The sequence below is a fragment of the Embiotoca jacksoni genome, unplaced genomic scaffold (assembly GCF_022577435.1).
Source record: "Embiotoca jacksoni isolate LCO1_2020_lvr unplaced genomic scaffold, fEmbJac1.0.p SCAF_5, whole genome shotgun sequence".
NCBI classification, from domain to species: Eukaryota; Metazoa; Chordata; class Actinopteri; family Embiotocidae; genus Embiotoca; species Embiotoca jacksoni.
The window spans coordinates 1,931,648-1,955,327 of NW_027185403.1; the positions used below are offsets into that span (position 1 = coordinate 1,931,648).

The window sequence follows — 23,680 nt, forward strand, 5'->3', positions numbered from 1 at the left end:
GTCTAATGAACCCTTGTGGAAAAGTTTGTGTTAGAAATCCCCGTCATAAATAATCAGAGATAAACAAGAAAGAAGTACTATAAAAAAAACAAAAAACACCCAGCACAAAAAAAACTTATTCAACAAAATATGTTAACAAATACAAAAATATCACAGTGGGCCAAACCGCACGTATTCAAGGCTTGGATTCTCGATGTGTCAGCATCATTTTAAATTTACAAAGTAAGATTAATACTTAACATTAAAAAAATCATTTTTGGAACGGTTTCCACACAAATGATTGAATATGTGTCACACAGTCCCAGTGGGATCCATCACTTCAGCATTTGGTTTGAGAGAGTTTGAAGACCTGTTTTGATGGAGAGACTAAACGAAACGTTTCACCACGGCTCCTCTGCCAGGAAACAATGGCACCGCTGTCAGTGGGTATAAATGATTATTGCTTTCATCTGTTTGTTTTGTTTTTTTTGCCGCTGTCAGGTACACACACAAGACAGTGTTCTCCCGTGTGTCTGATCTCTTGAGGAAAAAAAAGAAATCAGTGATTTTATTATTCATTTTATTTCGTCATTTAAGTGCTTTCTGTGCATTATCTGACCTACTAGCTGAAAAATGACAACTAAGTCATAATCATTAGCCTGAAAGTGTGTTTATACACACACATCATTTTCATGCGTCTCCATATGCACACGCTGAACATTACACGCTGCGTTGCTCTCAACACGCGGACAGCATACCGATCAGCATCAACAGTAAACAAGTTGCCATCCAGCTGGACTCCGGAGACAAGACATCTAAACAACCAGAGAGATGTGTATATTACACACACACACGCACACGCACACACACACACACACACACACACACACACACACACACACACACAGACGCGCATTCTCCCTCAGTCTAATGACCACTACAGAGATAAATTCGTGTGAACAGTGGTTATACACGAGCTTCGTATGCATAGGTTAACACACTAAGACTTAGAAAGTTTGTCTGGAAGTTGACTGCATGCAGCAAAACAATGTTGTAATCAACAGCAACATGTTATTAGTTTGTAATGTGACACGAGACTTGGAAATATGGAACAACAGCCAGCGTCTCCTGCGTTTTCTTTACTGTATTATATGTACTTTTGCCTATCTGAAAGCTAACATACTACACTTTATATAGTAATATCATGATAACACACACGTTTCCATGCTTTTTTTCCTGAAATGTTCGGATGTGTAGCAGCTGTAAAAATTGTTTGGGAACACCCATACTTTACTTAAGTCAATACATATTCAGGAATGTGGCTTGTTTTTACATTTTCACATAACTTTTCCATAAATTACAGAAAAAGTCCCTTTCAAAATGATTAATAGAACAAAAGTTGAATTCCCAGGCTGGCCCTTTCACAGACTCAATCCTCTGATACTTTCAGAAAGACTGAATCTTGAACTGATAGGTTTCCAAAGAGTTGTTATTTTTCTGAACTCCTTACACAGCCCCACTGAAAGCGTTCTGCAGGGTACTGATGACAGACATAAACGACTGATTTAAACATCTATTATTCAATCCAAAAGTGGCCCATAACTCTGAGGTGTGTTGGCACCGCGGGGGCCACCGCGTCCCGCTGAGCCAGAAGCCTGAGCGATGAGCTGCAGGAGCGCCAAGCCTCGTCTCTGCAGAGGCAACCAGGGCCTCATCTGTGACTGAGTGGGTGCTAGAACGCCAAGCAGAGAAGTGCCGGGTCGCAGCAAAGGTTAACAAAATCAAGGAAGGGAATTTACGAGCGTCCGTGCTTCACAAGCGATGTCGCCAGCAGCGAGGGAGGGAGTGTAAAAGACAGGGGTGGATGAGAGGATTATAGAGTGTGTGTGAGCCAGCGTGCAGTTGCATGGGTGTTTGCGTGCATTTGGTAGTGAGATTTTCGCCTACTTTGCAAGCAATGCATTGTGACAGAATGATGAGGGACTTTTACTGCGAGTGTGTGTTTGTTTCACACACTGTCGGGCCTGCAGCCTTCTGCAAACTGACTAAAAGTAGCTGGACCGCAGACAGAGAGACCAATAACTTCGAATGAGTTCACAGACATCGCCACCTTCTCATTAAATTTGGCATATGCAGCTCATTGTCGCGTACATGAACTAAAGGTCCAGTCGGTAGGGATTATAATCACAACAAAGGCTCTCAAAACGTCAAATCCCGAGTGTGTTAAAGAGCTTCGTACTCAACAACAGCGACAAAGGCGAAAAACTGTGAGTTTTTTCAGACTGCAATCTGTTTAATCAGCGTAATAAGTATGTAATATATCGGTGGCACCAGCAGATGTGATCCTGTTTGCACTCTGCTGACATTTGGATTTTTGTATGATTTTGTTCATTTTTTTTAACTTCCTGAAAAGGAAATTTGAAACAGATTTAGGAAGTGTTGAGTTTGTATTAATGTATTATGCAGTAACGAGGCTTCAAGCTGACGACGTGAATCAGCTGATATGCCGTAGATGTCAATCTGAAATTGTGACAACAGCAGATCTTGTCTTATTTTAACTAAAGTTCAACACTGTTGTGTCTTTGACTTTATTTAAAAAAAAAAAAAAAACGTGTTAAGAAATGAAGGGTTTCTGTCTACTGAAATTTCATAGGGCTTTTAATGTGAAACAGATACAAGAGTTGTTGAGTTTGTATTAATGCTGTACTATGCAGTAACGAGGCCTCAAGTTGACAATGTGAATCAATCAATCCACCGTAAATGTCAACATGAGACCGAATTAACTTTAACTTTTCACACTAAGACAGGACCAAATGTGACACTGGCACGGTATCTTCTGGCGTACTTTGACGTGATACCAGTTACATTACCAAGGAGGTTGACATCAGCTGCCATTGCTAACAGATATTGCCAAAAAATGTGCTCCTTGATGCCAAGTAAGAAACACTTTTAAACATACAAAGTATCTTCTGTCTGATTTGGCTTATCCTTCTGTCGCTGCTGCGTAGCTCTTTGTTGTACAACAGATTCTGTTAGAAGTGACTTTAATAGTCATTTTGATTGTGAAGGATTACAAAAGTTACCAAACTTTTGTCGTGTTTTGGGATTTTCTATGACATCGCTGACAATAAACTGAAACACTGCGGTCACATTAAGTCATTAAATTTACACTTGATGGATCTGTTCATATCAAACCCCTTTAGGCTTTGTCATGAATCAGCTAAAAACATTATCTAAAAGTGAAGATACTGGCATGCAGTAATAGGAACTATACGCACACACACACCACCAACACACACACACAGAGACACTCACACTGTACAGATAAGATGCCTCGCCTGTGTTTTGTGGCTGGCTATAAGTGGACTAGAGGCCCGAGATTTTGGGAGACAACCTAGCGATAGGACACTTCATCACGGTGGTTTGTGGAAGGTTCTCAGCTCACTCTCCCCCACTGATAGCTCCAGTTTGTCTGGAAGACGTTATGCTTTGTGATAGTCTGGCAGAATCGTGGATTTGTCTCCTCAAACCAGTTGGAAACCGTACAGTGTATCAAGTTTTAGCAGCATGTGGTTTCAATTCGATCCCTCACAAAACTGCTTTCATTTCTCTTGATTAATGTCAAACTGTTTCTAATGCTATTATTCTATGCATTATCAAAGTAACAACAGATGATAGAAGTGGTTGATTTCCAACCAAGTGAACCGCTGCGGGTTGAACGTGTACGTTTAATGCTGCATCATGTTCTGGCTCCCCGACCGGCTCCTCGCTGGTATCTTCTGGTCCTCGCCGCATGCGAACACATTCATCATTTTCACATATAATAACACGCAGCATTGGATTTCCCTTTTCTTATTTTTACAAAGCCTCCCCTGAGCTTAGTGCACAGTAGGCATCGGTCTGCCTGTCCATCTAACCCACTGCGCCGCTGACGGCTGATCTAATTCGAGCAATATTTTTGACTTTCCAAAAAGCCGTGGGGGAGAATCTGTGGCTGATGGCTCCACCCCGGGCTGAGCACCATTCATCCCCCCCCCTCCCCCCCTCTCCCACCTCCCGACCCGTCGCCTGCCGGCCCCCCTCTGCCAAACGCCGCCCCACTTGAGATCCATCCGGAGAGCATATTTGCCAGATGACAGCGCGCTCTGTGTACCATCCATTATGGCTAAGGTGGATACATTGTCATCGGGAGCTTCTCACGCTGGCATAAATCCACGGTCAACAGTAAGTCTAGGTCAAGTGATTTATACACAGGGCCACGCACGGACATACTCTCTCGCGCCGCTCTCCAGACATATACACAGAAGGTACTCTCAAACACACATCTGCCATGCAACTGCCCCGGCGCAAACTATGGAAACCTGTTACTGTACTCACAAGGGCTGTAATGGGAGTCTTGTTTAAAGTACAGAGGAATCTGGCCAAAGTCTGGCGGAGGTCACTTTTTGTGAGGAAATGCAGAGCCCGGAGGGAGTGAGTGCTCCCTGTTCACCTCCTCCTCCTCTGCTCCTCTTCACAGAGGAGGAGGAGGAGGTACAGTGTGAATCACACAGATGCACTTATACATTTCACACATGCACGCATGCCGCAATGAGGCGGCGGGCCAAGCACAGACAGCGGAAGATGAAGTGCTAAGTGGGTTGACTGTACTTGACCATAATCTCTGGATGAGAACTGAGGAGATTCAGAGTGTGTCTCGGAGGCTCGCATGTAACATGTCTGTGCAGCCCAAACGGGCGAGAGGCGAGCAGCGGAGATATCACCCGTTGGTTTGTCAACAGCCGTAACGAAGCCTCAAGTGTGGATTTTGGCCGGTGCCATTTTTCTAGTACCGAGCAGTTTGGAGCCGGAAGTGACCATATATTTGGACGAGCTGGGGGGGGGGGGGGGGGGGGACGAGCTATGGAAATCTCACTGGATCTGATTGAAACCTGGTAATACTGCGTCCCAGCGATAGTTGTTACCTGACTGCACCACAGGCCTGTCAATCAAACAGACACGCCCTCAAAAACGCGTATTTTCAAATTAATGACGGGATTATTTTCAGATGGACTGCCAGAAAACAAATAAGAAGGAACGACTTTAGCTAGAAAAAAAGAGACAAGACATTTTATTGACTTCGAATTTATGAGACTAGTTGAGTCGGAGTTTATGGAGCCGGCGGCTTTTTGGAGCCAACCTCTAGTGGCACTCGGTGGTATTGCAGTTTAAGGCACTTCCGCGTCAGCCTCATTTTTAGAACCGGAAGCTACGTCCAGTTTTATATACGGTGTGTAGTACAGCCTCTTGCTACTATCGCATTACAATCGTCCAGAGAGGGACATTTTACTTGAGTCAACTGGATTGTTTTCTCAAGGTCACAGCAGTGTTAAATGAGCACACAGCTGATATAGCACCAGGACTGAAGAATTAATAAAGCATTTTGTCAATAAAATGACGGACCACCTGCGCCATAACTCACGCATGAATCTTATCAACTATAATGGCAGCACAAAATGTAAGCGTCGTGGCCTAAATCTGGATTTACAGTGTTTCTAAAATAGCTAAATAATGTCATTTCCATCACAGCAAACAGACAAGTGCAATGACAGGACTATCGGGGATCTGTCAAAGTCACATCACTGCAGGGAGAGCGTTTGATCCTTCTGATATTGCCCACTGTCTCGTCTTTGAAAAATACAACTGACAGTTGCTCGTCTTAGCCGTAGTCCTCGCGGCCGCCCCTGTTGTACATCATCAGACTTCAACAATATTGACTTCTGTTGAGGAGATTAGCTGTCAAGCTTTTATTTTGTTAAGGGATCAAGGTCCTTCATGTTCTTACCTAAATATAACTTTACTCCGTTGCAGGTTTGAAATTGCTGGTGCAGGTGGTATTTCATTTATGAGAGCGCTCGAGACCCAAAATGCCTCGGCTTGACCGCTGGGCTTTGGAGGGATTATCTGATGAATTCGTGTTTTACAGCAGCTGTTAGTGAGAAGTCACCAGGGGTCTAAAAGTGGACGCGAATGCCCTCCGTCAATTGTGCCATATGGCCACTTTCATTTTTCACTCGTCTGAAAAGTTGCCATTACCTCCCGTTTATTTGAAGAACTTTGCGTTGCCTATTCGATACAACCGCTTAAAGATATGAACGGATTTGATTGTGAGGGAATGGGAAAAAAACAAAAACATATGACATCAGGACTGTACTGTGTGATAGGGGACGTATCAAACTACACCCAAAATTAAACGTCCTTAACCCTGTCTCCAAAAGCATCAAGTTAATCTTGTGCATGTCTACATTGATAAGGATCTCCTGCAAGACAACTATGCAGCACCTCTTCGGTCATTGGAGATTTTGATTTATGAGGCAGGAGGGGCCACGATTGACGAATTGCTAATGCCCACTCGGATGTTTGGATTGCTGTTGCCATTCACAAGAGGCCAGCGGGCCTCGACTAAATGAGACTGGGCTGGAAATGTCACCTGCGTGCACAACCTTTTATGCCCCAGAGCCCTTCTCAGAACTGTAAACTCTATCTTGCCACATCCATTGATGGCTTATGGCAGAATCCCACCAGCGACACCAGCCTTCCCCTCACTTCACTGTAAATCAAATTGCTATCTAAAGCAGCAGGACTCAGCTTTACAGTGCTGGACAGCGACATGTGGGAAATTCCACAGCGCTGCAATATACCGTTGGACGTCCAACAAGATCATAAAGGTCACGGGCTACACTTGGCGACTTGCGTTTTGGATTTTTGTTACATGGTGTGCAAGCAGAGAGAAAGCCGAGCGCCAGACCCCCTTCAGCAAGAAAAGCCTTGTTGACAGAGTTTAAATAATTGAGAGCCAATCGACTGTGTAAATTAATGTTGGTTTTAACGAAGAATGAACACAAGTATTTCAATAATCCTGCTTCTGATCATAACTCTGAAATAGCTTAACCTGTGAATGAAGTGTGTCTACGGTGTGTGTGTGTGTGTGGGTGGCTGAATGAAACTGATAACGGGTTTATGCGACAAGGAAATAGAAGATTATTGACTTATATTCAGTGTGCATTGTATAAAGATTTATTAAGCATTGGTAGATGCTGCTCTACTCAAACTGCTCTCTTAAAAACAATCACAATTGCTGACAGATTTTTGGAGTGCTGGCATGTCCCTGAGGTGTCCTCGGTTTTTGGTTGAATGTGAAGTTTATGCTGATGAATACCACAGTCTGTGGCTGACTTCAAGGCATTTCTTTTGTCTGGAGCAGCTGGCTCCATACTCTGCTTTGGCTCACCAAATGCCACAGTCTCTCCAGACTACTAGATCTTTCAGATTGTCTGTCACCAACGTCACGAAGAAAAGACAGAAGTGAAGTCCTTTTTTTTATCATTGGATTTGAAATCTCCATGTCTAATAAGTTAATTTTACATTTGGGCCAGCATAAATTTTGAGCCTTTGAATATCTCAAATAAGTATTATTTAAACCTGCATCACACCAAAGTATGTAATACACCTGTCTGTCCACTAGAGGATAACGTATCACCGTCACCTTTTGCCTCGCAAAAGGGCTAAAAGTAAAGTTCCTTGTGTTTAGACACCAAAAAACACAAAATAAGTAATTTTATGGATGTAACATTACGTACGTAAGTTAAATACGTTAAGTTTTATAAGTAGCTTACTTGCGTTACTTAAAATAAATCCTTGTTAAGTTTTTCTTTCTCATGGACACAAACACTGTTCTTCCATGGGAAAGCCCTGTTTTTATTCCTTCCAACCATTTCATTCTTCCTCCCAATCGTGGTGTTTATCACTCTTTATACTTCATATCCATCTTCGAACCAGGCTGGGCTGGTCTTACATGCGTGTACCTTTCACGCATGTAAGACCAGGCAAGGCAAAACACGGCACCAACACGGCATCCTCCAGTGGACGGGCGGTTGCATTACACGCTTCAGTTTGATACTGGGCTAATTATTTGTACAATATTCAACTGCTTTCTATCTTTCAAAAATTCTAAACTGAACTCACCTCCCACTGAGCCTGGCAGACATGATTATTCTGCGGTTTCAGTAACATCAAGCTGAAAAGATTGGATGGCGCACTGGTATTATTTTACATCACTATTTGTGTTGTGATACCTCTCGTTACCTCATCACTAAATATATCTGCTAGCTCTTGGCTTGAATTATTAATCAACCCTTTAACATGATGACATATGGTTTTATCATTTGCGTCAATTACAGGCCATTACAAGCCCCGTCAGGGGCCTGTCAATGCTGCTGCACTCTATTTGTATTCCTGAACACTTGAGATGTGGTTCCTCAGCCAGCAGCAGTGATGAGTCTGTGGCAGCTGGCCTCTGTACTGTGCCTGGCTCGCCACATGCAAAAAAAGAAAAAAAAAAATCCTCGACCCTCTACACACACACACACACACACACACACACACACACACACACACACACACACACACACACACACATACGCCCCCTCCCCAGGGTATCGCACTCTGAGTAATGAGACATAACTGGGCCTATGTTCAGCGCGCCGTCACTTAATGTGACATGAATCTCCTTTGCTATGTGTGATCGATCTATTTATTACCCTGTTTATGTAAAGCCAAGCAAAGTCTCCTGACGTGGGATTTCGTCAGGCTGAAATATCAATGGCCATCACTCACTTTTTATTGCTTTTTTTTCCTTGTCCTTTCTGGTCTTGTGGCATTTGTTTTGTGGTGCATTGAGGGCAGGTTATAAGATATGGAACAACGCCGCAGCAAATCTGTAGGTACATGCGCTGGTTCTATCCATGGAATTCATGATATTTGCCAATGGCCAGGAATAGAAGTCTTATACAGTCATTGGGACACTGATTTTGTCTTTATCAGAATATGTTAAAGAACATATTTTGATATCAGACAAGAATACCGTACTGTATGCATCAACAATTTCTATTTGTCGCAGAAAAATGATGATTATGGTGCCTATGATACCTCTTGCAGTGCTGCCTTGCATCGCATACAATTTGATATTATGTTTCTATATTGCTTTCAATGAAAGACAAGGTTTTTCACAGTTAATATAATTCGGAAAGAACTAGTCTGCTCCAATTGAAGTGCTTGTTGGAGGGTCAAACGATCTCCACCACCCTTTCACAGCTAATTCTGTCACGTTGTGTGTATAAAAATAAGAACGCACCATGAATGCCTCTGAAAGTATCAGCTGTTATCCCTAATTAAACAAATCCCAGTACCAACTCTGTGTATGATGGCCAGCCTTCAAATGTGGCCATTCAGGACACTTTTGCCTCGACACACCGTAGAATGAATCATTGCACAAACCAGTTACTTTTCAGCAAAACCCTAGGCTTGATTTTGAACATCCAACTTTCAGTGAATGTTCTGCAATACAGCCATAACTCTACATGTGATCAAGGTTATATGTTTTACCCTATAATCTTCGTCATCTCCATCGTCTCCAGCTGACATGTCCACATCACCTCAGAAAAAGAAAGTGGGAGTTTCAACATTTTCGCATGTTATGCCAAACCTGGTGGGGTCAAAATGTACGGCACGGACTGGAGCGAAGTGATGGGCTGTTCGTTAATATTAATACGTAAGCAAATTTCTTAAAACATGTAAAAACATGTCAAATGCCCGGCAAAACTGTTTGTAGTGTTTATCAATTAAAGCAACATTTTTCTTACAACTACGAGAAATCGATAGAGATTTGTTGGCTGATGCGTTTCACTTAATGTCGACTCAGATAAGTTTCATTGAAAGCTTTAACTTACGTAGCTGAACGGCTAAGCTGAGGGAATGGAAACAGCTAGATGTTTCTGGTGTTGTAGAACATGTACGAGAGAGGCTACGGCTCTGTTTTGTATGGCAGTGCAGTATCTGGTCTTTCCACCTCAGATCAGAGGTGTGCTGTGTGCTTCTGTCCAAACCACCATCCGGACCTGCCGTGTGCGGCGGCTCTGTGAGCGTCAGGGCTTTTTGCTATCGTGCAGATACCAGGCCTTCCTAAGAGGGCTTCTTGGGGCAATCCCAGTTACAAGCTCTGGTGTTAACCCGCTGGAGGACTCTTATCAGCTACATGTCATGTTCGTATTTTCCCCGCAGGTCCGCCAGCCCTCTCACCGTCATCTCAACACTCACCTAAGCTCCACCCTGAGAGGGACGCTTTTATCTGGAGCTCTAAAGTGGCAAACATATTTGTCCAGAGCTTTCCCACAGTCGACAGAGTTGGAAATTGGACGAAGCAACAGCACTGTGAAGCAGGACAAGAGTCAGTGTGTCCCAATGGAGCCCCGGGTTTCAAGTGGGCCTGTTGGCCCCTTAGTGTTGATGCCCCTGTTTCTTTTTAGATAGTTCTGCATGCTTTAGCACATTAATGTGCCGTATACGCGACAGTAACAGTCTTAACTATTTTCCAATATTGTACAAGACTAGATTAAGACACTGCCATCCAAACTGTCAGTGCTTTCCATGAATTTTAGAACAGCAAAAAGGAACAACTTGCAGAGATTATCCACCTGTTCGAGATAGTTGATCTTGAAAGGTAGAGAATTAATATTTTTTTAAGCGCTCACTTTTCTTTGATAGCAATAACTGTATTTTAAATGCTTCTGGATTTCACACAAATACCGTTTTTGATTGGAGACACCTTGATCTTTTGGCATCTATATTGTACACGGGATTTTACAAAATAATATATTCTCATTTTTAGCCACACGAGAAACAATTTCTAAAAGGAATCTGTCTCGTGTCCAGAGATCTTCTGATGATGCTTGATGGGCATTGGCAAAGTGGGCTTTTGACTCTTTTCCTCTGCTGACAACCACAAACTAAGACCCCCACCTACCACAGACACCTCTTGTCCATGCTGAAACTGTTCAATACAGGGAACAGTGAAAGATAAGAACAGGGACAAAAAAAACAAAAAAACAACTGGGTAAAGTTTTAGTGCTTGTGTTTTGCCATATCCACTCACAAGTGGCAAAAACTTTCAGTTTTGATGATGGGGGGTTGGAGTTGGCTTTGTTCGCCTCCCTTTGCCTTTGAGTACTGTCGAGTCTTTTATGTTCTTCCTGTGGATTTGGGGTCACTGTCAGAGGAGAGACTTGGAGAGGGTGTGAAGGAAATTTAAATGTGGCCCCTCAAAGGCTGGGAGAGGATATTGATTGGCTCATTTCCTTTGGGGAAATACAGAATTTTTGTCCTGAGTGTTGGAGTTCAGCTCAGCCTTTGATGCCTCTGGAAAATGTGAGTGTCTTTTTTTATTGGCATGTTAACACCATCATTTATTGCAGAACTGCTTTTCCTCTCTTTTCTTATACTGTGAGTTGTTGCACTGGTATTAGAAGTGTTTTGTATTGTACTGATTTGATCATTTCACATAAAAATGTAGAAATATTAAGTGACATGTAGCGTAATGGGGTTGTTTTCCGTATTTATCAGTCTTTCAAGTCTTTGGAAAACTCCTCTGGTTGGCCACTGAAGGGACACCCATCTCCGCCTCTATGTTGGCACCTTTCTCCCTCCTTGGGGATTAGGAGCTGTCAATGGGCCCCTCTGCTCCACATGCACACCCATACGCTGCACACACACGGCAGTAGCTACTCAAATCTCTAGTTCTTAGGGTACTGTGTATGATAGTGACTGGGCAAGCTCGGGGCTTGATTAGTGCAGTTAGCCCTTCTAAGGCTCTGGCTGTTTACAGTGGATTACAGGGAGGGAGGCAGGGGTTAAGTCTACCCAGGCACAATGCCCCCCCTACCCTCCTCGGACTCCCCCACTCCCTACTCCCGTCCCTCTACCCCCCGCCCCCACGGGAGCCACTGCAGCAGGCCTGGCAGCTCGTCTGGGCTCCACATCGCAAGGCCAGGCTGACAGGTAGCGGGATTTGGCAGAGCACTTTGCATGAGAGCCAACAAGAAAAACTGAACATGGCGGATTAGCTCGGGATTATGTTGTCAGAGTTAGCCTTGACGGACAAACTGCAGAGGAATAAATTGCAATCTGTTTGAGGAGCGCGCTGCCACGCAAACAGGAGAAGGCGTCAGCTCGTTTTGCAGCCTGTCCAGAATGACAGGGAGGGGAGAAAAATCATTAATAATTTATAAACAAAAAAAAAAATAAAAAATAAATCCACGGCCATTACTGACGTCAGCCCACTCCGGCCGGACGAGACGTCTGGTTGTCTGAACCCTGAACACCAGGAGCTGGTTCATGTTAAATCCTAAAACTAAAAGTGACAGGGCATGTGTGGAGATAAGAGAACGTTACACTGAGACAGGCTTGTAAAATGAACTCGCTGCTACTGTGATTTAAAGTCTATCACTCTGTTTCTGATAAGGCAGCGTGTGAGGAGCAGGCGGGGAGATGCGGATCTACCGCTGGCACTTTCTGAACTGTCAGCTTGATATTCATTAGCTTACAGTTGTGACTAATTTTGGCACCTGCCACCTTAGAGTGAGGTTTTAGTAAAGCTGTGGAAAAAGCTTAGGAAGCTTTTATGAAGCCAATAAACAAAGCCTGGTGTTTAGTTTGAGACCCATTAATTGCTTAAAGCATGTTACAGTATTTTTGATTTTTTTTTTTTTTTTTTTTTTTTAGGCAACTAATAGATTGTGTGTAGAACCAGTTTCTGTTTTCTTTGGCAATATTTGTACCTTTATTACGGGTATGTTTGCAACAAAATAAGGGGGAAAACTATAGTAAGCAGGTCCCTTTTACCAATTGTTGCTTTATTTGTATTTATTTTATACAATTTCTGCCCTTTAGGGAAAATATATATCCAAAATATAACGTGAGATTATCCATGATACTAAATAGGAATGCCATCTTGAAAATAATGCTGTTGTTTCACACATTTTCTTGTTATTTAAATCCTGATTTACATGCTTCAAAATCTGCCTTGTTTATAACATGATTAGGAATCATTTAAAATGGTGAGAAAAAAAACCTGAAAAAGCTGTTACTTGGAAATGGGTGAAAGGGCAAACGTCTTGATTGTTAATGTCTCATGAGAAAAGAAAAAAAAAACTTAAGGAATAGAAGCTCCATAAATGAGAAACTAGAAGAGATATTAATAAAAGAAAAAGGACAAATTTTCCACTGAAAGAGTAAACACGATACACCGACTCCATTTCATTTCTCTCTGTTTTCATCTCACATTCGTGATGTTCTTTGTTGGTGAACTGAATTATCTGAATTCGACAGCGTGCGGCAGCAGCAGCAGCAGCGCTCTCGTGCCGAGGACTGACTGGCATGGTAAAACGTATTAATGAGCTTTATTGCATTCTCCCCTCTCCTACATCATTAGGAATGCTTGTCTGTATGTTAAACATATGAATATGCATCGGCATAGAGCATTTGCTCTCAGAGTTAGCAGCGAGCCAGAGTTGTGCCTTGAATAATAATCCATCTGAGAAATGAACTGCATTTCCTTTGCCTTCACTTTGTAATTGAAAAAAGAAGGATAATAAGACTTTTATTTATTATTATTATTATTATTAATGACATATTGAGTAAACTGGTAAATTTCTTTGTGGTGATATTTGCTCATATGATAAAAAAAAAAAAATTTAAAAGTTAATTTAGTGTTGCATGTCTTGATTAATCTTATTCATTTATCCAATATCTGTATTTGATCACATTACTGTATCATGTAATACATTAGCAAACAAATAGACTAAATTGTGGGTTTTTTTCACCAAGTTAATTAGAGGTATGAGTTGGTGAGCAAATACATTACACCGAGATATATTTCTTTCCTTTTCTGTTTCACTAAACTGAATTCGGTCCAGTGCTCCTCGCAGCAGACTGAGGGTGAGTCTGAGGTCAGCAGAGATCACTGGATAAAGGTTAACAAATTACCACGATGCCTCTCACACACCTGATTGATGTGGAGTGGGGGGAGGGGCCGTGTGTAGAGGTTAGGTCAAGATAAGGTAAAGCATTTGCTATAAAATGTGCTTTACAGCAAGAAACATAAACAATTAACGCTGATATGAGGCCAGACTTATATTGTGTTCGTCTGCGAGGGCGTGCATGTCAATGCACAAACTTCAAAACCGATGACCAGTGAGATTAAGACTATTTTTCAGAACAAAAGTGAATTTTATTTGGCATTTATGTGTATTGTGGCATCTAATGTGGTTAATTATCTTCGACGATGAAGGAATATGTTTAATTATCCAACAACAGGAAACAGTTATGTTCCATTAAACAGTGTTATAAATTCAATAATCTCCCATGTAAATGAGAAAATCAGGACCTACAGGTGGAAACTGGACATTTGCTTAATCTAAGAAAAAGAAAAAAATCATTTTTAATTGCAACTGAGTCATGATGCGTGTTTTTTTCTTCGCTGTATTCCAGTTCTCTTACACTATATGCACCCAAAGAAGACCTGCTTTACATTTGACACACACATACACACTCACACACACGCACACAAACACACACACACACAAGTCGCCACTGAAAACAGCCGGCGCCCCTCACGAACAAAGACACTATCTGCACACATCGGGCAGCATGTTAGAAGAAACGGGGTGACATGAAGCAGTTGAAGTGAGGGAGTTGACGGACGCTACTGATTTACTGACAGGATAATTAGAAGGAGCTAATCTGCTATCTGAGCTAAATATTCCAGATAGGGTGGGCATGCAGCAGGGTGGTGGAAGGGGGGTGGGGAGGGGAAGTGGGGCGCTCACCAAGTGGGGCGCCATGGGGGGCGTTTCTGTTGATTGATTTATCTGGGTAAAGGTGGGAGACTCAGATCCACAGGGCTCCATATACTGTTGAGCCGTTGTTGTTCTCACTAGCATCCGAGCAGGAAAGAAAATTGTGCCAAAAACTACAAGACTACTGACAATTATTCAATCCAGCATTTACAATCCAGGAAGATAAATGCCAGACATCGAAATAGTTTCCAGGATGGACATGAATGGTTTCCATAAGACACTAAAAACCTGCAGTAGAAAGTTAGTAATATGTGCTGCTCATTTTCTTCAATTGCAAATAAATAGATGAGCCACAATTTGGTACCTGCGATGTCTTCACTCCCCCAAAACCTACACTTTCCATTTTCTCTTTGATTTTCCAACAGTATTATCTTTGCTCTCGAGTGGAGCGAGGGTAAACAGTAGCGGTGGAGAATCATATGTCTCTTTAAATAAACTGCATTGTCTGATGATGTTTTAATGGGCAAACCTCGATCCCCTGGGCAGTGACCCTTCTGAGTGTGCCTCAGCTCTGTACTCTGCACAGGGTGCTGAGATGTAATTGCTATGTACATACCAGGCTATTCTCTGGTTACTACACTGTAAAAAATATCCAACTGAATGACTGACTTTCAGAATTGCACTGTAGAGACGACTTCAAGCCTTTCTTCCTTCAGTTCATGAATAGAAGGTGCAAATATGGTCAGAAAGTTGTATTTGTCTTATTTTCACTGATTTCAGAACTTTTCATGAAACCTATGACAATTCTTTTTTTTTTTTTAAATCTTGCAGTGGCATCCCATAAACATATCTGAAATTAATCCAAAGAGATTTACATTGGAGAAAACGTAAATAATCTTACCCCACTGCCAGATTTGGTAATTTTGGCACTCAGAGCTAAACATAAATTATAATTGAGTTTTGCTGAGAACTACATGATGTATGATATTTTTAGTATTTGTTTTAACTTTTCAAACTTTTCAAAAAGAGGGAATTCCAGTTTTATTTATTTTCTGCACCGACAGCACCCACAACATTTGTGTTTTTTTTGAGTGGCGTGACCTTTCGGTCCGAACCGGCAATGTCAGAAGTAATCATTTAACTTTTTCTAATAGTTTTTTGAGCGAGCATGAAAATGATTAGGAATCATTCCTGTGTCCGATGGGGGGGCGCCAACATTGTTAGTCATCACTCAGTGACTCTGTAACTCAGGGGATTAGGGCGGCCCACTGCTGCAAGTTTTGAAAGTCTCATCATTTGTCATCACCACAAGTGAACTAATGCAAGAATCCCTCCATTGTATGATGCACTGGATGCACATGTGGTAGAAGTCAGCGCCAACACTGGCAAGCTAGGCTTGAAGGTTGGAAAGGGACACGTCTTAAATCGCTAATGATACACAACCAACGTAGGTATTTTGATGAGGGAAAAAAATATATATATTTGTAAGACACGCTCCAGTCAGTTACCACACCAGCAACGCCGGCACTCAAACGTTAGCGTATACCGCTGCCATGGAAAATACCAAACTGAAAACTCAAAGCTTTAACGCTGTTTCCACAGAAATGTGCAGAAACAGTTTCATCCGCTTCGGAAAAATATGGAAAAAATGGGCACAGTAGGTGCAGTAAGGTGGCCTAATAGTTAAGCCACCAGTTTGTTATCGCACCTGAGAGTGCCATACACCTCTCGGTCTGCTAGAGGAAACCGTGTCAGCGTTACATTTTGCCTTTTTCTTTGTGTGAAAAGGACAAAAGTATGAGCAGGCTGAGCAGGGTCAAAGGTCGTCACGTCACAAAGGATGATAAAGTCCACATATGAAGACGTTTGAGCCTGTGAGGCTGCAAATGTGTCAATGTGGACATGTCATGTCGTATTAAACGATGATTTCTACATAACCCCAGTTTATGTGCCTAACTTTCTAATCTATTCACGGGCGATACCGGATTAAGGGAGCATAAAACACCGCTGCGAAGTCCAAGTTTCCTGTCCAGGCTTTTGTCGCACGTCAGTGTCAAAAGAAGTTATCAGAATTCAAGTTGTCACTGAAGATATTGTTTGCAGTGGTGTCTGCCTGTCTATAATGTTCCTCCCACCTTATTCCCACATGGGGATTCATTTCCAGTCAAAACAGAGGAGGGGGTCCACAGAACAGGCAACAAGGAGATTTCTTTTATTGCCAGACACGCCAACACCCTGAGTTTCAGTGATGTTTTCCTGGGAAGAAACAGAAACATGTGCCTGGAATGAAGGGATGACAAGAGGATGGGAAACTTTACAGAAAAAAAAGAAGAAAAAAAAAAAAAGAAACAGAGGATGTTATCAGATTGAAGAAATGAGTATGAGAGGGGGAAAAAAAAAAAAGAGACAAAGTACCTCAACTCAATATGTGCTCTACGCCCCCATTTTCCTTTTTCTAGGCGAAACTAATGAATTTTTGCGGGGAGAGGAAATGCTTTGGGAATAGGTAAAAATTTCATCAAACACCGGATGTGTGCACTTGATTAGTCATTCAGACCCAAGCTAACTTCGGTAGGACAATATTACAAGAGGGCTCAAGGAAATAGCTAATGAGCAGCTAAGCTAACTTTATCTTGTTCCAGAGCATACAGTCATCTGATTTCCTCGGCGTTGAACCCTAATTGGATTGTGGAGAAGTGGAGAGAACGGAGAACATTTATCCCTCACAATTATCAGGAATTCATATCTTGGGCAAATTTGCTGGCTTGCATTACCATTTGATTGAATTAACTATTGATGAGCAGCAGAAAGCAATGTCTTTTCAATCTTCCAGCCATTTAACAGTCCATAGATGATTCTGATTTTGGATATTAAAAAACTTTGAAAACCCACCATTAATTTTTTTTGGACCATGTTTTCAGCCCTGTTTGTAATTCCTGAGCTCGTCTCTCTCTTTCTGTCTCGACACCTGTCTTCCATTAGGGCCCAGTGACCACCTATTGACTCACCGTGCACAGGAAACGACGCATTGACTTGCCGGACGGTCTCGAAATCATTGAGGAAGTGGCCTGATGAAGATGTAAAGTAATATCCCAGCAGCACATGAGGTCAGTCAGCTCTTTTTTTTTTTTTTTTTTTTTTTTTTTTACAGGCAACATGAAAAGAGGTTCGAGCAAGGGTCACAAGACGGTCGTTTCAACAAGGGTTCATCAGTTCACGTAACAAAGCGGGGTGAGGTGGCTGCTGCAGGCCATTTCTAATGTAATTAGATAATATCGCATGCGCGCGTTTGACATTTGCAGACACAAACAATGTTCAGGAGTGAGAGTTATATCATCGCTGCCAGGTGAGATTTCATATTTCCTTGAAGTCCGTTTTTTATTAGAGATTAAAACTTTAATTTTAAATGAGTCATGACAGAGTTTTAATAGCTTATAAAGTTTAAGAATTTTCTTTTTTCTTTTTGTATGTTTTTTTTACTTCAATCATAGGGAACAAAAGTTTAAAAATGGCAGAACAGTGTAAGAAATGCCATCTTTTTCCGACTTTTTTTTTTTTTTTTTCACACTTGAAGGTCAAGGGTCACAGTGATATTTTGCCTACGATCAAAGTAGAAAACAACCGAATAACTTGAGGTAATTTGTGTCTATTTTGACACTGTCCACGAGTTATAGGGCGCTAACGAACCCCAGACGGCTGGAAATCGCCCACACGAGAGGTGACGTGAGGTGATTCAACAGCACTTTGGTATTAGTCCCGTGAACGCGAGCTGACGGTGGGGATTTCAGAAGCAGGGGAGGGGGAGTGGTGGTGCTGGTGGTGGTGGTGGCGGCGGCGGCGGCGGCGGCTGTGTTGGTGGAGGTCCAGAGGGTTCGTGTTCAGGCCTCTTGTGTGAATCATGCAGCCTAGCGTGCGATCGGCACACTGCCCTCCTCTTGACTCCCTCATAAGCTCTGTTACAATAACACACTTGCCTTTCACTCTGGTCCTAACCCCCGAACCTCCCCGTCCTAAACTCCCCCCCACCACCGCTAACACTCCGCCTCTCTGAAAAACGCAAGAGGTAAAAACAAAGAGAAGAAGAAGAAGAAGAAACAGCCGTGCACCTACAGTTTAAAGATAAAAGCTGGAGGGTGTTTTATTTTGGCCGCCGGCTGCTCTCAAAACTTCATTACTGTTGTTCGTCTAACTGCGACGACAAAGATAGTCTTTATTGTTATTATTATTATCATTATTATTATTATTATTATTATTATTATTATTCCTCACTTTAATAATTTTTTCCCTGGAGCTCAGGACGGTAATGAGGAGCAGACACTGACTCCTTCTTTATACGCCACTCGACTTTCCTAAACAATGAAGTCACAACCAAGTGCAAGTCAAGGTTAACAGTGCCATCTACAGTAGAGAGAACAGTAGTCCATCATGTGCTCTGAGGATATGAGAGGTACGGACAGATCGGAAGTATCAGCCATCTTGCACTGATGAAACTTCTGCCGTTATTTACTGCGGATTCAGCAAAATTAGGCCCCTTTTTTTTTCTCTATAGTACTACTACAACAAGAATACAGTCATGTTTTTCATGGTATCATCAAATTGTACAATTCTTATTCCCACACGTATGTAAAGTTTTGAAGAGAATTGAGCTGTTTGAAAGTTATATACTACAAACTGCAACAGGTCCTTTTTCCATGTCTTGTTTTAAAGCTTCAGAGGAACAACTTGACAGTTTGTTTCTGGGACACTGATATTCAGTACCTGTAGGCTCGTAAGGATGATTTAATACACGTGTCCAATAAGCACTGAATTAATCACAAGTACAGCTTCGTCATTTTAATCAGTCGTGGTAAAATAAACTGATCGTCAGTGTGCCTGTTAAAATGCTGCGTATATTTCAAAAATAACAAAAATGTTGAACCCAGACAATCAGAAATCAGTAAAAAAAATAAAATAAAAAAAAAAAGATTTTTTTCGAGCTGTAGTATGATAAGGATAGAGCTCAGAAAATAAGTTGTAATTCAGAGATAATTTAGGAATACAAATGTAGATTCAGAAATTATACAACAAAACCACGACAACATTAGCGAAATTATTTTTGTTGAATAAAAATGGCAAAAATTGCAGAGATGTTGCACTAAAAACATGCAGAGAAAACAGCTGAAACAAGTGCTGAATATTTCATAGTAAAAAAAACAAAAAAACAATATTGATATATTTTTTTCAAACATGATTAGTGACAGCATGCCTTTTTAAACACGCAATGTTTGCCATAACTGGTTGGTTTATAGCCTGTCCATAAAGTCTTTATGTTTTTTAGCATCAAAATTACTTGTCAGTCCATTTTCCAAGAACACATCCCCAACTGCCTCTCTTTTTGAATTTCCCCACATCCGTGATAATATTACAAAAATGTTACAAAATAAAGTGTCTTATCAGACATATCCTTGATGAACACAGAAACTCGTGCTCAGCTGGTTTTATCGTCACTTTGTCAGAATATTCCTTGAAAAATGTTTACCGACGTAATCATTTGAGGCTTGTTGAGTGGCATGAACTAATTCACAGCTGACTAATTTAGCACATCAATGTCAGGGACTACACGCAGGGATTCGGAGCTTTAACCATTTGCCTTGACAAGAGACGGAGGGAAAAAAAAAAGAGTCTGAAGACGAACCATTACTGTTTATCCTCAGCCTTATCACTACTGGCGATGGGCTTGTAAATATTATCCTATTCTCCTTAATCCACTGCACGACGCCGTGCTCACCCACTTACCGGAAGCTCCGACATTTACCTCGGGATTTGCCGGGGCTTGGGCTAGAGTGGCTGTGAGTGGGAAAGTGCTAATCTACAAGGCAGATTCGGGATTAGTCTGGTGAGCCAGGTGACCTGAGGGCCTGAGATCTTATTGGCCACAGGAGATGCGGGCCTGTGGTCCATGGCGGGGGGCGACTCATTAAAGGGAAAGTAGGAAGGCGAAGGCGAAGGGGGGTGGGGGGGGTGGTACCGTCTCCTTGTTTCTCCCACTCTCCTTTTTTTTCCCTCCTCACTCCTTCTCCCCTTGTCTCTCCTCCACGCTCTTTCTCTCTCACTCTCGAGGAGCCTTGATGAGAATTCCACTAATCATCTGAGGATTAACAGGGACTCAGACAACACTACATCTAATTCCCCCTTCACCGCCGCTGGGGCAACAAGAGGCCTCGCACAGCACTGCAGCACACCAGCACTCAACACATCACTACGCATGTACAGTACTAGTTCTGATACAACAGACATTCACTTGTTGATTTCAACGTAATTGAGCCAAACTTAGTTGTCTGTCAGTTCCTCCATTGTTCGCGAGTGTACTTGTTTGTTTTGCCGTGTGCATTTTTAAGTAAATGTAATTTGTGCCCGGGTTTTTGTTCAGCTGCAACATATTTGTGTTGTTGTTTTTTTTCAGAAAAAAATCAGCAAAATTTAGATGACAGAGACCGGAGCTCGTATCCCGAGTCCTGCGTGATGTTGTAGGTTTAGGAGAGAAGAGCACTTTAAAGCCAGGCAGAGATTGAGAATCGAATGGTGAAAGTAAGAAAGTTAAAACAAAAACATCAACTTCTTAAATATTTAACCAAGTCCCTGATACTCTATATCCACATCTTTAACCAAAATGCTGCAAGTGTCTCAGCTAAAATTCTTAAAATATGTGAACAGACATTTTATTTTTGCAATGAGCAGATATTGTTGTGCAAAAGCAGAAAGTGTCGTCAGCTGAACTGCTTTGTGAGCATTCTTATGTATGTTCAGTATCACACTTAACAGATATGTTCATTAATTACATTTCTTAGTTTCTTTTTATAAAAATATAATTTAGTAGGACATTACGTTTTTTTCCACAAATTTCAACTTGTTGCAAATGAGAGTTTTTTATTTGAGGGCAGTTTTTGTCTTTTATTGTATTTGTAAAGTTTTGAATTCTAAAAGTCACAGCAAGAGGAAATTAGTAAATGGAGCTTCTTCTTTCTTTCTTTCTTTCTTTCTTTCTTTCTTTCTTTCTTTCTTTCTTTCTCTCTTTCTTTCTTTCTTTCTTTCTTTCTTTCTTTCTTTCTTTCTTCTCTCTCTTTCTTTCTTTCTTTCTTTCTTTCTTTCTTTCTTTTTGTAATGGACAGAGATGCAGAGCTGTAAAGACAGGGAAATGTGACAAGTATCACAGGTTTCTGGCTAAAATTGAATCCTCATGGCGATTCAAAACTATTTATCAAAAAATGAGAATAATCATCATTTGCAACCCTGCAAGAATATAAGTGACTTTAGTTCCGTCTGTAAATGTGTGCTGCTGTGCTATTGTTGGGAATAATCCTGAAATATGTTGTATGTAAAGTCTGATAATAATAATAATTAAAAAAAAAAAAGATAAAAAGGAAGAAAAAGATAACAATACGTGACTGTTCTTGGCTTAAATACCCAAATTGGCAAAAAAAATTAGCTGCTCAAACACGGCAAAGCTCGATGTTTTGGCCGCGGCGTTGTCTTTTATTTTTAGTTTTTCGCAGTCTGAGACAAGTGTGTAAGCCTACATGACTGTTCGGAGCGTAATCCCGTAGGCTCGGATAAGAACACGATGGTCAGCTTGTGTTTTTCAAAGTGACACTGGCATCAGGAACTCATTCATTGTAATGCCGAGGCTCATTTACTTGCCGGGTCATGCTGGGCCACCCACAGAGCAAAAATACAACAAAAAAAATCAAGTGAACATCAAGAGTGTTTCGTTTCACGTGCTGTAAAGTGGGATATGTGATATGTTTTAAAGTCAGTATTTCTGCATCTACTTAATATGAATGCCTCAAACTGTGCATTGCGTCCGATGCTCAATGCGTGATAGAGGCATCAAGGGTAAGTGGGCTGCATTTTCAGTCTGGTTAAGTAGATTTTGGCAGCAGTCCCGTGCTATCTCGGAGACAGGTTGGCTTCCCAGCCTCCCACAGTTTTGCAGTAATGAAGGAGCTGTCTTACCCAAACAAACAGGCTCTCTGGAGATGTACCTCAACTACCTCCTTAATCCAGGAAGTCTCTCTTATCTCCCCACAAATGGCCCCGTAGTGAGGCGCAGCACACTACAGTGTCATTCATCAGTTATACCCCAGAGCGATGAGCAGGTACGACTGCCTCATGTTCGGAAAGGGAAAAGTGACAAGCACGCACTGTGGCGGAGAAGATCAGAGCTGTAACATCACTTTTTGTCGTTGCGACATCAGTTTGTTTGAAACGATGCTCGAACAATGATGTGATTTTATTTTTGGTTGGCACGGTAACAACAATTGTCCTCCCGAAGTCCTCTCCGCTGTGGTGGGGCTGTAATGTTGGACATGTTGAGTTTGTTCAACAGCAGGATTTGTCATTAACCTTCAAAGGGAAGAGGCTATTAAGTCAAAATATTTTGAACAGTGCTGCTCACATAATCAATCAATATAATTGTGTTACCAAAAAACATCTTTCTGTCCGGGAAGTTTAAGCCTGTGAAATTCAGTACAGCCTACAAATAAGGATTTGTGTGCAGTTTTCTCTTTTATGTCTTTTTTTTTTTTAAGTTTTAAAGTGTTTTTCATTTTGTTTTTCTGATCAGTATTTTCCTTCTTTTTCCATATTTTCTTCAGTTTGTTTTTAAGCATGTTTGGAATTAAGCGTTGTTTGATTGACTTGATTTGTTTCGAGACCAACAAGACTTTAAATAAAATGGCTGGGAAATAGAACATGAACAGGAACTTCTCTGAAACACAAATTATATCTTAGTCTTCCCCCTTTTGTCCCTGTTTTTCTGTGTCGCAAATATGTAATTTTTTTTGGGGTGGGGAACAAAAAAAAAGGCCGCACAAACTAGGCACCAAATGTTCTTATCCAGCCAAATTTGTGCACTTTGTTCTGAAATTTGTTACGGTTTCTTGTCGAACACATTCATTTGTGCCTGATAAACAGGCCCCACGGTCATATTTTTTCCATCATATAGTCATTGACAGAGCACAAAGTGTGTAACATCTGATGGAAATGTAGTGAAC

At 41.6% G+C, this 23,680-nt stretch overlaps 1 long non-coding RNA gene across 1 annotated transcript in view; it reads left to right on the forward strand.

Moving 5' to 3' along the window:
* The first annotated feature begins 2,011 nt into the window (after positions 1-2,011).
* LOC138211330 (uncharacterized) overlaps positions 2,012-23,680 on the forward strand; it is a 49,089-nt gene continuing 27,420 nt past the window's right edge. The window contains exons 1-2 of the long non-coding RNA XR_011179331.1: positions 2,012-2,246; positions 17,631-17,755. This is a non-coding gene — a long non-coding RNA (uncharacterized lncRNA). The remainder of the gene's footprint in view (positions 2,247-17,630; positions 17,756-23,680) is intronic.